General features: G+C 39.2%; 1 protein-coding gene across 1 annotated transcript in view; it reads right to left on the bottom strand.

Moving 5' to 3' along the window:
- The window catches only part of mapk1 (mitogen-activated protein kinase 1), a 37,573-nt gene that overhangs the window by 18,566 nt on the left and 1,088 nt on the right, over nucleotides 1-17,919 (bottom strand). The gene's annotated exons all lie outside the window — the stretch shown is intronic.

Consider the following 17,919-nt stretch of genomic DNA (forward strand, 5'->3'; position numbering starts at 1 on the left):
CTCACCTAGGGTATCTCCAGAATGCACTCTAGTCAACTGTCAACTCAATCTCAACTGGCTCCTTTCGATGCGCAGCTCCTCACCCTCTCTCCCTCTCTTTCCTCTTCCGGTGAGGAGCCACCGGAAGAGGAAAGCTCATTCCCAGCAACTTCATTCTTTCAGTCACTACCCAGAACTTGTTGAGGTGTTTGGAGGAACGTAGACGTAGACTCATCAGTAAATCAATACTCTGCTCTCGCTTTACCACAACAGACCGGTACAGCACCACTCTCCCCTCGTTCGTGAACAGGACTCTGAGATACCTGAACTCCTCCACTTGAGGCAGCAACTCCTCCCTGACCTGAAATGGGCATTTCACTTATTTCCAGCTGAGAACCACGGCTTCAGACTATGAGGTGTTAATTCTCATTCCTGTCATTTCACACTGGCCCAGTAAGTGCTGGAGGTCACTTTCTGATGAAGCCAGTATTTAATGGCAATATTTCTGGATGACAAACCTTTAGTGCAAAAAAGCTGTGAAACAAATCTCCATTTGGACTTTTCTTGAGTAAAACCTCCTGTTAGCTTTGAGTAACACACAGACACAACAGTCTGAAATACCACCTCTAATCTACTGATTTGTATTTTTGGACAGGATTTTCATCTGTCTGGACTCTTATGCTCTGATTCACATGTGCATGCATGTGAAATGAATATTTTCTGCTTTTAAAAGACGAAAAGTCCACATTTGGAGGTGGGAGGGGTTAAGGGTGACAATCAGACTACACATATTTTCACACATCAATTAGGTTTATGGGGTGAGGCATCATAAATCACTGGATCAGGTCTAGAAAAGGATCACAGTTTAGCCAACTCTAAACAACATTGGTTGCAACTTCTTTTAAAAAGCTCAGTGTCTTAGTTGGCATGGTGAAACGTTTCTGCATTTTCTGATGCAGAAATATACCTTCTAGTGAAATACATCAGGCACAATGTTGTGCTCATGATCATGTGACCATTTCCTGTTTTGCAAAAGACCAGGATGGTATAAAGATGAATGCAGATATCAATCGTTGGTTATGAAGCCCTGAGATGAGCAACCCTGCTGTTCCTGAACTGATGTGCACAATTTTCTTTTGTTTTATTATTCTCAGGCTGCAGCTGCAAAAAAGAGAATTTGGTGCTTTTGTGGTTCATATTACTGTAAAGTATTTATTAAATGATCGCACTGACATAAGATAAAACTTCTTCTAAGGCAAAAAAGGCCTAATACTTTTTGGTTTCAGCTTTTGAAATGCTGTTCCATGCTATAGGAATTTATGACAAACAAAAAGTATTGGTTCATACTGTATTTCACCATATTTACTGAGCCAAGCCCTGCAGTTCCTTGTCCCTTTATCTGGCATGCAGAAGGAACTTTGAGGAAGTACAAAGTACAGAGTTCACCAAGTAGTTTTAATGCAGTTATCTCTGCCTGCTAAGGCAGTTTTGAGCTGCACGGCTTTATCACTGGAGGGTGGACTCGGGCTGCTCTCAGGCACCTGTGACCTTTGAACTGAAAGCTATTACTCTGCAGATCAAACCTGGTTTAAAGCCCTCATTTTTTTTTAGCTATCCTGTTTTGATGAGCAATAGTTTAACTTAGTTTATTTTACTATTGTAATTTTTTTGACCATTTCACTGACCTACATCCATCCATCAAAAAGCATTAAACGTCATATGTGACTAGAGCAGGGCGATATGGCCAAAAATATTTATCACGATATACATTTGAAAATTTGCGATAACGATATAACTGACTATATAATTGATGCGAGACAAAATGCAACTCCACAACTTTACTAGTGCAACCCCCCCCCCCCCCCCCCATCCATTTATTTTTACTTAAACAAGCAGCTGTTTTTTTTATGTGCATTGAAGCTATATAAAAATTTAACAGTGCAAATGCAAATTCCTTACTGAAAGTTTAACCAAAAGGCATTTCCAGTAGAAATGGGCTGGCATATCCAGAGCATAACCATGTATAATATCTCAGTCAGAACATGCTATATCATGCTGAGGTAACTAGCGAAACTAGCGAGCTAACTTCCGCTAACTTCCTGCTAACTTCTACCTCCGTTAAAAGTAATAAATTCTGTTTTCATGGATGCCTGGATGCTAAACTTCATAGTTACACCTGGTAAAGCAGCAATGCTGATCGTTTTATTAAAGATGAAAGAATTTAGACAGATTTTTACTCTCAGTGATGCTGCAGTGTTCGTTTGACTTTGGGACCTGTAGTTGACGGAGTTTAGGACCCAGATTACTCCCAGATTTACGAGCACCTTAGTCCGACAAATACTGCAATTGACTATGTGCACGTTAGCATATGCTACTTCCGGTGCGGAAACTCCTGTGGGGAGCTTTGTTTCCGGTGTCCTATTCGCGCCTGGTTTACGGTCCAAAACAAGTTAAGCAAATGAATCAAGTGGCGATTTACATTTCTATAGATGTCTTGGGCATTTACCCAATATATCTGTAAATGATGTTCATTGACTTGTCGATATTTTTCCCCCGCGCCTCAGAGCAAAAGAGAAAAGGGATTCAAATGTTATATTTCTCAGCTGTCCCTCGTTTATCGCGGGTGTTATGTTCTAAAAATAACCAGCGAGAGGTGAAATCAAGCAGCCGATTTTATTTTTGACGATGCAAAACGTTTGGGGGACACTTCAGAGTCACACTGTTAACAATCAATGCAGCGATTCTGTACTGTACAGGAGAGGCGTCACGGAGGAGATCGTCTGCAGCGATCAGGACGCAGGACACAATGTGACGTAAAAAAAGCATGCAAACTTGCACTAAAAAATCTGAAACAGCGAGGTGAAAGGTGAACCGCGTTATAGCGAGGGACCGCTGTAATTCTGAAGGTAAGTCACAACATACCCTTCGTAAATACTAATGTATAGAAACCATTACCAGCAATCATTCATTTTTTGTGTGGCTTTTTTCACGGTTTGTTAATATGCTGTGTAGGTGTGTACTGGACTAGCTGATATCGACATAACGGGGGAAACATCTGGTTTGACTATTCTTCACCTGTAGTTTGAATGCTGAACATTTGCCTGTTTAATTCATAAGACCAGTCATTATACAGAGATGTGCTTCTGAATGTGGACGATGTGTCTTCTGCTGCAGTAATGCAGTTCTGCTTGTGTTGAGTGATGTAAACAACTGATCGATCTAAACGCTTGATCATTAGATTTTTTATGACACAACAGCGGTGAGTGTTCCCACGTTCTGCTCTTTGTAACTTAACGCAATCTTTCCGTTTTCGAGTTTTGGACATGATTTTGGAGTATATCTTCGCAGTAGCGATTGACCGCAAAGTAAAGCTACCGGAAATATACAACCCCACATCCGGTCTCAAACCAGGAAGTTAGCATTGTCTCGTGCACATAGTCAATAACGAGGCCCGCTTGCATGTTCTACAAAAAAAAAAAAAAAAAAGTGCTTTGTTGTGTATCTGACGGACAAACACCAAACCAGTTCCACATCACTGAAGTGGCACCATTTTTACAAACCAATTCTCATTCATCCGTTTCACTCAATGATCCGCTTTCTCCCTTCTCATTCTCCGTTGCCGCCATGCTTTTCAGCCATGTGCGTATGAAAACAAAGGCACTGCACATGCGCGTTTTACCCATATTCTATTGCGATATTTCATTTTCTTATCATTGCCTAACATTGTACCGGTATTACCATGAACGGTATAATATGGCCCAGCCCTACATGTAACTGCATTTATTAAGAATCAGCTGTAAAGTCAACCAATCAGTGTTTTTAAACAGAGCATAAAAGTTGTATTAAATCCTTAAATTCTCCTTTACTTTGAGTTATACGGGCCTACAATTAGGAAAAAAGGTGAATCAAATAGGACCAATTTTCGATCCACATTGTGTACTTTCCTGAATTTGGGGAAAAAAGGCCTAGGTATGATTATGCAATAATATTTTTACAAGCTAAATTTAACACAGCTTGTGCAATCATTATTTTAATGAAGTTGCTCTGTAGTGAAATCTTGTTTTTCCTATTTCCTCTGTGCACTTAGTGTTTTCTGAGCATGCTCACTGCTCAGGAAGAAGCTTTGTGGGGGTAGGGGGGGTGGGGTGCCTCCATTTCCATGGAGACAAGAATACAAGGCTTTTCTCAGTTATGCAATAGGACTGTAACCATGACAATATTCATGGTTAGAGTGGAAGGAAAAAAAAAAGGGGGGGGGGGGGGGGGGCAAAGTTCACTGTGCTTAAAGGGCGACCCATGGTGAGAATGTGGACTGACATCACAGTCACAGGTTTAAAAAGGCAGCGTGAGTACCATAGCTGTGGGGTTGGGCTTCACACCACACTCAGTGCTGCTGTGAGGGGGTTTGCTGCATTAAGAGGTGGTACAGTAGGACTCGAGCGTCTCTGCCATTTACAATTTACTGCTGTGGCCTGCAGTTACTGATTCAGACCGACAGCAAGTCATAACTGCTTATCAGTCACATCGCAGATTACTCATGGAATTTTTCCTGAATAGACAAATGTTAGTCAGAACCAAGAGAAAAATAACTTTACAAAAAGAAAAAAAGAAAAGTGATTGGACCATAGCAGTTGAATAAGCCACACATAAATTTAAACACGTCATTGGTTTCCCCTGTTTAAACTGCTTAAATGAGTTCCTAACAATAATATCAAAATTAACCTACAGTGAAATAAATTGACATGTGCATCTGCAACAACTATGAAAACTGTTCTCCTTAACACGACTGCACTGCTACCAGAAACCACTGGTATATTGTCCGGCCTACAGAACACGTAATCTGCAATCTTATTTTTGTTAATTTCATCCTGTAACATTGATTTATTTCTGCACAGAGATCAGTTAAGTTTAATCTTTTTGAGCTGCTCTCTGAGAAGCTTCAGCAGATAACCGGGCGACACTGACCATTGGCTGCAAAAGCTTAATTCAAGTTCATTGAGATTTATACCCTCCAGCATTTATCATTGGGAACGATCATAGATTTAACTGCATTTGCATGCTTACTAAAAAAAAAAGAAAGAAAAAAAGTTAAAAAAACAAAACAAAAAAGTCTTTCCTGTTTCTGTGTACACTAACCACAATAACCCATTTATAAAAACATGCCAGCATGGTGTTTGTGTCTGCAGGTGCTTTTCAATCAAGCTTACATGGGTGTATGAAATATTCAGCTCTGCACAATAAGCCATTTGTTTCCCTGACGTCAGCAAAATGCCCACATTGAAACATACCTATAGTTTGTTTTCAGAGGTAAAGCGCTATAGTGCGTGGAGCTCAACAATATCATTTCACTCACTGTTCGCATTTATAAGTAATAATTAGCAGGTAACCTTATTGCAGCAATTCAGACTATTTAGCACAAACATGATAAAGAAACTTTGAAGAGCATGAGCAGAGAAAAGTTTCTTCCTCAAAGCCATTTCCTCACACAGTATGCATCGCAGTTTTCTAATATATTTGTACAGCCTCAGTGTGGCCTGCAGGGTTTCGTCACAGGCTTTGCATTAGTGACTGGTGGAGTCTATTCTTACATAGGGGAGAAGCCACTCCTATAATAAAAGCCACCTCTGCTACTATCATAAAAAAAAATAATGAATCCATTTACGTGGAATAAATCATTAACTTTCCAGTGTCATTTCAGACTGAAAATGAGACAACTCCAAGAGACTGTATGGAGTCATTCATAACCCCAGCTCTATATTTAGGTGTGCCGTTATGATAGCCTTAATATTTTAACCATTATAGGCTTAAACGTTACTGTAACATTTAAATTTGCTGCTTGTTGTCCCCATCCTTTTGAGTATAAAATGTTTACGAGTCCAGCAGACCAAAACCCAACAGCTGAAGCTGAAACCAACACAAATTTTTGCATTTAAATAAATAAATAAAATAACGCCAGTTATTATTAGTTAGCTGCCAGCTATTAGGAAGGCACAATACTGGTGTCAGTAAGCCAACCTATGGACTGAGGCATTTCATTCAGTTCTATGTTATTTCAGTTTTATTTTCTAATTTTTCTTACTATAAAACTAGTCGATTATTTTCTTTTACCAGTACAATAACTGGTAAATTAGATGCCAGGAACATCTGTTTTTACTGATACTGTAAGTCATTTCATTGCTTTCATTTCTTCACATATGAAGTGGATTATACAACCAAATGTATTTAAAAAATACATTTAAAACAAACAAATAAAAAAAAGTATACTTTATACGTACACACACGTACTCTTGACTTCTTTCTAGGTTTTTATATTTCACTCTCTGATCACAGCTGCTAACATGACATCTAAATAAATTTATATAGTTTATTTAACCTAAAAGCATAAAGCAGACTAATATCAGGCAAATGAAGCAAAACCTGAATGCACAGAATCTCGCCATCAGTCTTAATGTGCATCTCCACCTGTTACCATCAGTTACAGCTGTCATTCTTTTGAGTCATCGAGTCACAACCCGATTTTTCTAAAGCATGTCGAACAAATTTAAAAAACAAAAAAAAAACCTTTCTGGCATTTAGAATGACCGAAAGTGACTCTCTGTTTTATTCAGTATGACCTGCTATGGGTGACTGAGCTTATAAACCCATTAGGAAGGTGTTTACAGAGGTCCCCAAAATTTATTCTGTTCATCAGGACGTAGTGTTTTCAGTTTCATCACTCATCCAAGTGACTTCTTCAGTCTCAGCTGATTGCTGGTTTCCAACCTTATAAACAGTACATTTGCATAATGACTGAAACAAGCCCACTGAAGGAACAATGGTGCTAGTTAGTACTGACCACAACATTATCATCTTTTCGGCATACAAAGGTAGATGCACAGTTTTGCTAAACCAGAAAGACTATCATAAGAAAATTTTGTCGCTCAGTGACGAAAATACTTACGAGCCTCTGAAACGAGACCCAGGAAGTGGCTACAGGAAGAGGGTGATACCAAACCAAACAACCTCTGCCGAAGTGGATGTCACAGCACAGAAGAGCTACCTCGTCAGGCCAGGACTCTGCAGACTATTTACACCTACAGGCCAGTGGACACTCTTTCAAGGATGAGGATGTAACATCCTGGACAGGGAGGAACGCTGGTTTGAGGGCGGAGTCAAGGAGGCCATTTACGTGAAAAGGGAAAGACCGTCTCTGAATCGAGGAGGGGGCCTAAGGGTCCATCTGTCACCATCTTACAATGCTGTGATTGCAGCCGTTCCCCAACTCTCTGTGAATGGTGATCTTTGATAAAGTAGCTTTGATCAGTGGGTGTTGATCAATGGTCATGAAAACTTCCATAATTAAGATTAAGGAACTGACCTCCCAGCCCACCCAGCCCATTGTTCCTTCAGTGGGCTGGTTTCAGTCATTATGCAAATGTACTGTTTATAAGATTGGGGAAACCTGCAGTCAGCTGAGACTGAAGAAGTCACCTGGATGAGTCACAAAACATTTCTCCCGCTGAAAACGCTACTTCCAGATGAACAGAATCAACTTTTGGGGATTTACTCACCTGGATGATTGAGCATGCATCAAGTAATTTACAGAGGTCAAGTCAGAGAAAAGCACAACAGCAAAACAAAAAACTGTACACATGTGACTCACTGAAACTTTTCCCTGCAGCCCATTTTTAGGCATCTGCTAAGAACCACTGATATAAATGCTTAATATAGGAACTCTCCTACAGATAGCACTCATGTTTTAATTTCTGACCATAGGCCTGCTGCTTCTCTCCTATTTAGCCACAGCATACCTTCCAGTTCCAAGGCTTTGACCAAACACTTGAACCTCAGATTCAGATGCTGGTTTTTTTTTTTTTTTTGCATCAATTCAAAGTCTTTCATTTAAATGAAGCACTCTCTCGCATCTCTGAATGAGGGAAACCAATTAATACAAGAGCTCAAGGGAGACATTTTTCATAGACAACAAATTGTGCAAATGAAAGCATCGGCAGTCTCTAGAATTCAGAACTCAACCTGACCAACACAAGGATTTTGTCAGTGGCTTCATAGTTATTTAAAGCGCATTTAGATTTCATAATGATGAACTGTAATTAGAAAGTTGGAATCCTTTAGACTTCTTTCAGAGAATCTGGACTTTACTGTGACTTATTGGTTAGAAAACTCAGTCTTTTGGTTTAAAAACTGATAAATGAACCAAAGTAAGATGTCACACTGAAAATTGTAAAAAGGTATTTTTCCACTGTGGGAGTGAAGACTATAATGAAGTCCTAAAAACAGCAAATACTCTGACCGTAGCTTTTAAAATGTTGCAATTTTGTGCTTTTAAATTAAATATTTCTGGGGCTTAGCAGAGTCATTTTCATGGATTTCTAGTTCTTTATGTCACTTCATATACGGAACGATTAACAAAAAATATATCTTAGTTTGTCACAAGTGTTTATTTTAGGGCAATTACATTTTGTTTGTTTATTGAAGCACACTTGTGATTTGTAATTCATGCAGATAATTTAGACTATTCAGCCGAAAGGGTGCTAACCTAAGGTAATTCAAAGACAGGCGTGTTTTAAAATCTCTGAATGAAAACATGCAACTTTTCTTGAGAAAAAAAAAAAAGAATCTTCCACTGTTCATTGTGATAAACATCCTTCCTTCAGCAAAACTTTGCTTGTCAAGCCCAAAAAAAAGAAAAAAAAGAAAAAAAAAAAGTATTCATTATAACACTGGTGTGTGTGTGTGTGTGTGTGTGTGTGTGTGTGTGTGTGTGTATTTTAAGGCAAGTTGAACTTTCATAAGCATACCTTGACATAAAAATGAGGGCAGGTGATAGAATCAAAGCTAATTCTGCATATTTCACTGTGCATGAACTCGATATCTGCCTTTTTCTCATTAGGTTACAAGTCCTAATGTAAGCTCAGCACTGTGGTTTCTGAGAAATGCGGATGCAACAGTAAAAGCAGCAACAACATGCACCTCTAAGTCCTGATGATCAACACAGATATTAACATCAACGCAGCAGAGCAGCGCCTGAATGTTTTACAGCCCTTCTGAACCAGAAGTCGTCATGCTCGTCTTGGCAGGCGCAGCCACCCAAATTACCCAAATTACATCTCCTTCTGAATTGCACAACAGGATTTCAGAGTGTCAAGGCTCTCATTCTCTCCCCCCCTCTCTCATTGGCTGTGGAGTGGTGGTACTGATGTCAGAAGCAGAGGAGTTGCCATGGAGATGGGCACCACAGTGGCATTTCGAGAGGACGAAGCAGAGCATCGGCGGTGGCTAAGAATCAGGCAGGTCAAGGACTCGAGACGGAGTCAGAATCACCAGAGGACAAGAATGACAAATAAATTTAGGATGAAATGTTTACAAGCAACAAGTGTTTCCCATGCTGGATGTCAGTGATACCAAAGAGTTTGCTGTGATAACACAACTTTGTATTTCTACACAATACCAAAGCTCAAATGATAGCCAGGTTCACATTATGAGATGCCAGATATCAGAGGTGCTTATTAGTCCAGCGGGTTCTTATATAGGGCTTTTCTACTCTAACTGGGCACTCAAAACACTTTATACAACTTACCTCATTCACACATTCACACAGGAGCTCTTTTTTTTTTTTTTTTTTATTTTTATAAATCCTGTCTGGCAGCTTTTACAATCAGAATTATGATTTGAATACACTTGTTGTGCTAACCACATTTTTCATGTTTTTTCCATGCATGTATGTGTTTTCTATCTAACATTTGCACACACCGGATGGATCGCAGAGCAACCTTGGGTTACTATCTTGCCCGATGATATTTGGCATGCAGACTGGAGCAGCCAAGCATCGGACCACCTGTTTGGTGAGTGCGAAAAATTTAGTTCCATGTATTTGTCAGTTTAATAAACCAAATATTATCCCAAAGCATTCTGATGCTTTTTGTGTGACAAACTAAAGAACTATTTTCTTCACAATTAACTTTACGTTTTTATTTCGTTGTAATTAACTATAATCCGAATCTGGAGTCATGTTCATGTCTTTCTTTTCTATTATACATGTCTGCGCAAGTGCGCTTTAATGTGGTTAATTTATTTAATTTCTTCCCTTTATTTGTTTATATAGCCATCAACACAAAAAAAGCTCTTTTCGAATAGCACTGGAGCAGTTTCAGTGTGCTGCTTTGTTTTTACCACAAACCGTATAAAAGATAAACGCCGACACCGTGACGTCACCCACTGGTTAGTCAAGTCCAGTTCTGAAGCCTTGAGTTGAGCATTTTCAGCATATTCTGAATAATCTGACACTTAGAGTGATCAAAATTTACAAAATGGACTTTAATATTTTATTCAATATGACCTGAAATGAGTGAATGAACCCATGTATTTAACCAGAATCCATTTATAGACATGGTGTCTGGCTGCTGTTTTTCTGCAGCCTTCTGTAGGACTACAAGTCTTTTTGCAGCCACAGGAGTAATCCTCTGGTGGCCATTAAACAGAGTCTCTTTCCTAAAACAGGCTTCACTAAGCGATCCCCACTGCATACTAGCTAATATAAAGCTATATAACGACTTATCCCCTCCTGCCGTTTTCCTTGTTCCAGTGTGATATGAACAAAAAAAAGTGGAATCTGACCAACTATCACCCATCTTTTCAGATGTAAAACTTTTTATAAACACGAGCCACTTCAGCAGCATTCCCCCATGATCTAACTGCTCATGTGGGCGGGTTGAAAAAGGCAGAGTTTGCCATGGCAGCTTCTGAATATTATCACAGAGGGTGATACAGTATCTTGTGATTGTGTAAGCATACAGTGTTAAGAGGCTCAGTGTACCACCAATCTGTGGTTGTACATCTGCTCATGTCAGGGCTTTCCAGCCTCAACAGGCACCAACAAGAGGTTGTTGAAAGCAAAAATAGGCCTGCTCTGAAAATGACACAGACATACCTCACAGTCGACTGGTAAGCAAATGTCTTCATGCAGCCTACCAACTTAGGTTACAAAGAATCTGCATCATGTTTCAGGGTTTTTGTAGAAAAATAAACAAAATGTGCATTTAATGAGAATTCACAGAAAACGAATATCCTGCTGTACAGTGGGCGACCAGAAAGAGAAGTGGGATTCTTGGTCCAAAAATACGCTCTTTAAGCAGAAGCTTACATCAGCGATATCTGATCTTATAGAACCTCCGTAAACACTTTTCTGATTACTTTATGGGCTCAGTCACTCATTTTGGGTAACAGTGAATAAAACATGAAGCACGATCATTATTAAAGTCAAAAAGGAGAAATAACGTGTATACCGATTTGGTATATAACTGTCAATAACAAACTAGTCAGATCAACCTGTAGCTTGTCATGTCTGGTTTCAAAACAGCAAGATGGTGACAGTTAAATGCTCAATGTGAATTTGGTTTAAATAATCCAAAGGAGTTAAACCCAGTAGAGCTGTAGAAACATAGTTCTTCATAATCTTTAAAAAAAAAAAAAAGAAATCACACAAGCAATCAGTGTATCACTGTGCATCTGTGGCTTTTACTCATGTTTAATCTCTATAGAAAATGCAACAACAGAACAGTGCATCCTGCTTTACTGACTCATAAAGGCCAGCTGACTGCAGCCCAACACCACCATACAGCAGCGCAGCCTGACAAAGAACTGACTGATGGTATTTAAAAATATTTCAGATGCAAACTGAGGGATGTCTGAAGTACACCCTGCAACACTTTCGCTGGCTGCTGCACATCAAAGCTACATGCCCAACTGGCTGAAAACCACAGGTCTCAAAAAGAACGCAGAAAGAGGAGTGCAAGGAGGCTGAGGCTCGCACAGCACTCGCTCCAACCGCCTCTGACTCGGAAGCACACACAGCCAAAAATACAGTAACGCTACCAGAGTCAGTGAAACAACTGGGCTTCAACCTGAACCTGAGTAAGGACTGCGAAAGGATCACCGATTTGTGAATATAAGCGAAACTGAAGAAGCCATCATGGGACGGCATCTGTGTCACTCCTTCAGGCCCATACAGTCTGCTTTACTGTGACAAGAGCGCAAATACAAGGAGCAAAGCAAAAAGATGTTAATGGTGACAACATCAGGTGCTTACACCATACATGTATCCGTTTCTCTATTGTTGTTGCTATTACAAAGTCATTAGATCCTCTGACACTTAGTGTGCACAGTTTGGGCCAGTGCTAGTGCTGAAATCTGAAGCTCAACGCACCCTGAAACATATGGCTAATAAAGCTACGGGAAGCGGTCGGTACAGTCCGGAACAATAAAAACCACCTCTAGAAGTAGCAAGAGTGTCTGGACTATAGCTGAGTGTGTCTCCAGCAGAGCGTTCAGACACACTGAAAACCAAGATGACACAGCTCAGCTGTCCAAATACCTGCCAATGTCATTGTGGGACAAAGAATAAGTTTTGAAGTGTACTTAAAAAATTGCAAGGTCAGCCTAATATGGAGAGGCAACTCACAGTTTAGAAGCTATGACATGACCCTCCCGTTCTTCAGTGTAATCTTCAGGATATGGGGGATAACTGGTCAGCCGTTCTCAGTGATGCTGACGGGACGTAAGGTGTTAAGAGATGTGCAGTTGTTGGTGGTGACAATCCATTAAGGGATTTTAAAAAAAACATGCAATAATATCCTAAAAAGCACAGGAGGACAGTGAAGAGAGGCCAGAACATGGGACATGCTTTATCGTATATAAGCGAGCAGCGTCATTTTGGACCAATTAAAGATCCAAAAGGGAAGCATGATCCAATCCAATGGGGTGTAACAATAGTCAAGTCAAGTTGCAATAAAAGCAGATGTAACTCTCTCAAAATAAGAAGGACTTGGCCATAGAAATAAGCATAAACTGGAAAGAGTTTATTGATTTTACAGTGGATTTAATCTCTTTACCCGATTTTAAGTCAATTTTCAGGATTTACAGGATTATTTATAATAGATAAGGATCCAGTCCAATTATGAACAAATACAACAAATAGCTCCAAGAATCATGTCCTTGGTTTTACTCTCATTAAAATGGTCATCAAAGTTTTGATGTCACTAAGACTTTCTAACTTTTTAACAAGCACTTTATTTTGCGTGAGGGGCAGGTAGATTTGGGAATCATCAGCATAGAAGTGGAAGGACATGCTCTAACTTTAAAAAAGCAATAGATCAGATGGGAAGTGGGCAGAGAACTGTCCCCAAAAGAGAACCTTGGGGAACTCCACAGAGTAGCAAGATGACTGACATTAAAACGTCTTTGCAACGTATACCACTCTAAAGCTGTACCTTTACTCTCCGCACAGTGCTTAAGGTTGACTGGGTCCAAGGGTAGAATTTAAAAATTTGAGTCAGAAGAAAATAAAAGAGCATTCGAAATTCCTAAAAGTATAAATTATGAAGTGAAAAGCTTTGCACATTAATTTTTCTCTGTAGGAAAATCTGCGACAAGATTAGAATTGTTACATCTATTTAATATTTTTAAGAAAAACAAATAATGCACAAGTTCTATTGTAAAACATTTAAAATAACACCTAATGGCCATACATTTTAAAACCTGTGATTTTTTTGATCAGCCAAGAGATTTTTCTATCACTGGAAATTAAAAAAACAAAAAAAAAACCAAAACCCTAACAAAAGAAATTAGAGTTTTGAACGAAGCAAAAATCCCTCGAGTTTCGCTTTCGACCTGAAAGGTTTTGTTCAAACTTGCCCAGATTCATCATCATTCATCAAATGGACTGAAACATTCCTGAAACTGGTCACAACATGCTTTCTCTGAAAAGGCCCTTAAAAGAATACTATTACAGCTACAGCCATTAAATACTGATGACAAAGCTCCAGACAGACAGAAGATCATCATCATCATTAACATCAATAAGAACCCAATTCTGGAGGAAAATATGAACTTTGATGGTTACTGGAAGTGGCACCTGCAGAGACCACACTGACAGAGGCCACATTTCAGTGACGGAAACAAAGTTCATTAAAGAAAAGTTCAAACCTTTCACCCAGTTGGCAGTGTGATGGACAGGGAAGGTGTGGAAAGGCCACAGTGATGAGATCCAAATCTTAGAAGCAAAACTTTAAGCAAGTCATCACTTGTAGGAAATTAACATAAACTGCTTGCCAAGACGACGCCTAGAGCACTGATATGTACATTTTACAGTTCTACCTAAATCCGCCTTCCTGGAAATTACGTTACAGTGATAGAGATCTCAAAAAGCATAACTGCTCTGTTTGGTAGTAATCCTCCATTTAACACAGTTCATCAATTAGCGCAATAGTTAGCACAACAGTTCATAAAACAAGATAGCATGTAATAAGATGGACAGGGATGCACTGCATTTAACTTTTGTCAGTGTCAAACCGACACACTATAGATAGCGTACCCTAAGCCACGCTGATACCAAGAACCGATCCACTAACACTGTTAAACGACCAAGCTCTAGTCCTTACTGTGGGGAAGAGACTGGAAGTCATTCCTTCATATTTAAGACAACAACAGGGTTAAGGTATGCTGCTTTACAAACTGTGTGAAATCAATGTGGCAAATAAATAAATCCAATAATATTTATTTATTGCGCTGGTATTTGTAATCAAAATAATAAACAACAGCTCAGTGTGAGAGACATTATGGTGAATTTATGGCACACTGGTTGTCAGTTTGCGTAGGTTTGATTACACAGAGGTGTTTGCAACCTATGCAAACATGCTTGTGTGCAGTCCTCGCTTTCCATAAAGACAGCATGAAGGTCGCCATGAATGATGTTGTGCATAAGTAAAATGCTAAATTGTTCAAAACTGGGCTGGATCCCTGTTCCAAACATTAAATGTTCTTGCTTCACCTCAGCTCTTTGCAACGTTATAAGTTCAGGGTCCTCTGCAACTGTGGGCTACTCTTGCTTATGCAAGAATAGCCCACAGCCTGGCTGCTTGCGACACTTCCCCCTGGTAAAACAGCTACAACATGCGGACGATGGTCTGCAAAGTTGCCCATAGGCTCACCACTGAACTATTAAGGCACCAGTACACTCGATGCATTGGTCTCTTCATGTGCCACCAGTATAATCGTCACACAACCACATTGATGAGTACTCGCCGTTGTAGCGCAAGTAGCCATTGCAGTATTCTTCAAAAAACAACAACAAAAAAAAAAACAGTATGCCACTCAGGCAGCTGTGATGTAGAAGGAGAAGTTGTCAAAACCGGAAGCAAAGAAGGTTTTTCCACAAAGTCTCATCTTTCCAAACTGTGGGAACATCTCCCTCCGTTTACCCTGAGCTTCTATACTATCTCACTAAAACATTGGTTTAAAAAAAAAAAAAAAAAAAAACACAAAAAAAACTATGTCACCTTTGTGAACGACAGCACATAGCAAAAGTGACATCACTTTGCTGACACATGCTGTGGCGTTCTTTCAGCTGCTTGAGCACCTCTCACAACTTGATGTTTGCGGCCTAGTTGAAGATACAGTGTATAATTGTGTCCTTGCGGCCGTTACCTCCATTTCTGTGATGTATCCATGTAGAACATTAGGTTGCTGTAAACTGCAGTAAAACCTTGCAAACACGTGTTACAATTAACATAAAGAAACTGCTGAAGCGGTGAGCAAGACAAAGCATCATCATTGGTTTTCAGTTGTGTTAGCTCTCCTGACCACAGTGTGTGGTTAAAACTGAAGTGTTGCAAACATACAAATAAAAGCTAGCTGGATATCAGCGGTAATATTTTCATGCAATAGTGTTTCTAAAGTTGTCCAAGCAGGTGAACTTCTGAAAGTAATTTTAATGTGAGCTCAGCTCTGCAATAATGCTATCTTTGCAGACTGCAACACGTACTTTGAAGCATTACTGTAAAAGCACAGAGGCCTCTTTACAAGTGAACATCCTCACATGGAAAAATGTACTTCAATTCGGCTTGACTTGAGCTACGAGTCATTTCTTTGCTCGTACAACTGTAGCTGTGTGCTTTCGGTGGGTTTTCCAGTTTGCAGACGAAAAGGTGCTAAAACAACCTGCTGTGCATCTACACCGTGGGCAGACTGTGTGTCAAAGCCTGTTCTCAGAAAAGCCTGCTCCTCTCTCTAACTACAGAAGACAAAAGAACTACACTGCTGCTGTTTGACACAAGGACAATATATTATGTAATGCAGTACAGTGTGCACATTTAAGGTCAGAAGCAGCTCCTCAGGCTAAAGAAACACATGCAAGAAGTGTTTTTCAAAGTAGAGGGTAGGGTTTGATTTAATACACCAAGAAATGTGGACAAAACTAAGTTACCTTTGATTGCCATTCCTGTGTGGGAATGTACACTACTAAGAGAAACCACAAATAAAATGGTGAATAATTTGAGTTTACACTCTACTGCACTACTGATCGCATACCATTAGGTAGAAAGTGGATAGAAAATAATGCTTCTGTGGTCTATCTTTCCTTCACATTCCTTCATATACTGCTTGTAATCTGCCATCAGCTACAAGGAAAACCCCTTGAGATACTCCCACAATACATTTTCCAGGCATTTTATGCAACACCAAGCAACTTAAACAGAGGACTAACCTCATGTAGGAACAAAAAGAAAAAAGAAAAAGAAAGAAAGAAAAATTTAATGAGGTAATGTCAGCTCACTATAAAGCCCACACACTAGCGGTATTTCCAGGATGCTTTAAATGAGGTGGCACAGGAAATCTGAATATTTGATTGAGAAAACTGGCCTAGAAAACATTAGGTATGACTTTCAGGCTCATGTGAAGCCCCGTGCAATAATTAAGATGATATTACAAGGAATGTGGTGCTGCACATGAGACTGAACATATTTTTTTACCCAGTGTTTTTGCAACGCATGTATTTAGACTCTTTACTTAAGTGAAAGTCTCACTTAAGCAGCCTGAGAGTACTAACACAGCACCAAAACAAACTTTACATTTCAAAGCAACATTAACAAAGCAAATGCAGAATTAATATCAAATCATAATCATTGATGATCACTTTAATAATGCAGCTGGAGATTATTTAAATGTGTCTGGGTGCTTTCATGTATACATGAAAGCTGTTATTGGGTTTATATTACAATCTTTAAAATATTAAGAACCCAAGGCTTCAAGATAAATCATGTGGGGTGCAAATTACATTATTAGCACCTAGAATGTAGTAGATTAAAACTGCATTTCTGTAAATGTTTAAGTAAATGTGGCAGAAATAAACCTGAAGACATGAAGACACATATAGAAACTAGAGTTGATTAAATTACTGCACATGTCACTGAATGACTACACGCAGCATGTTACAGAAACTGAAGAGACATTCTTATTTTCTGTTACATTATTTTTTCGACGCCACGCTACTCTCTGCTTCTACTCAACTACTTTTGAATGGAAAGAAATTAAAAACCTGTTTACAGCTGAAACACTAAGGTGACATTACTCATATTAAGAAATCAATAGTTATGCTCTCAGAGCATCATGAGTACATGACTCCAGGTACCTTTAAGTGGAGTCCTTTTTTTTTTTTTTTACATTCAAGGTTTGAGTTTATTGTAATTTTCCACTTCTAATCACTACATTGTGCAGTGAACCATGGCTAACAGACCCAGAGTAGCACTGCTGCAGAAGCCTCAGGCAGAGAGCTAACACACAAAGTTAGTATAGTTAATGAGGGTTTGCAAAAACAAACTATGCATTTTTAGAATATCTGCTATAGCTATAGGAAAACCGGTGACAAACATAAATATAAATATTAAAATAAAGATGGGAGGCATAACTGACACTGATGGGTCGTTTTAGTGACTTGAGGGTTGTTTTAAAGCAGACACTTTTGTATTTCTGTCCACTGGAATAAATGGAATTAGCATTTTTGATTGAGTCTAATTGTTATTCAATCCAGTTATTTTAAAGCCTCGGTTTCTCCACAATTATAACAGTAAATGACACTGTGTTAGTACACATAAAGTACAAACAATTAAG

This window comes from Rhamphochromis sp. 'chilingali' (genome assembly GCF_963969265.1).
Source record: "Rhamphochromis sp. 'chilingali' genome assembly, chromosome: 10".
Classification (NCBI taxonomy): Eukaryota; Metazoa; Chordata; class Actinopteri; order Cichliformes; family Cichlidae; genus Rhamphochromis; species Rhamphochromis sp. 'chilingali'.